We start from the raw sequence: 363 nt of genomic DNA, 5'->3' as shown, positions 1-363 counted from the left end.
CCGGCGCGGTCCGCGTCACGCGGACATTTCAGCCGGACGTGCCCCAGCTCCAAACAGCGGAAGCACCTAAGGGGCCTTGCCGCGAGCGCCTCTACTCTGGCCGACGACCAGCCGACCAAAATGCGGCCTGCCGTCGTCAGCCGTTTCGCGGCAACGAGGGGGTAGCGCACCCACGCAGTGCCGAGGCCAGACGCGTTGCGGCGAAACTCGCTGCAGCGGACCCCGGCCACCGCGCAGCCGCCGACACGGGCGACCGCCGCCGCCACGGCCTCCACGGTCACCGACTCGTCGAGGCCGGCTAACCGCATTTCTGCGGTCTTCGCCGGCCTCGAGACGCGGACGTCGGTCCGGCGGAAGACCTCC

The sequence above is a fragment of the Dufourea novaeangliae genome, unplaced genomic scaffold (assembly GCF_001272555.1).
Source record: "Dufourea novaeangliae isolate 0120121106 unplaced genomic scaffold, ASM127255v1 scaffold193, whole genome shotgun sequence".
In the NCBI taxonomy this organism is placed as follows: Eukaryota; Metazoa; Arthropoda; class Insecta; order Hymenoptera; family Halictidae; genus Dufourea; species Dufourea novaeangliae.
Note: the sequence above shows the minus strand (reverse complement) of the source record.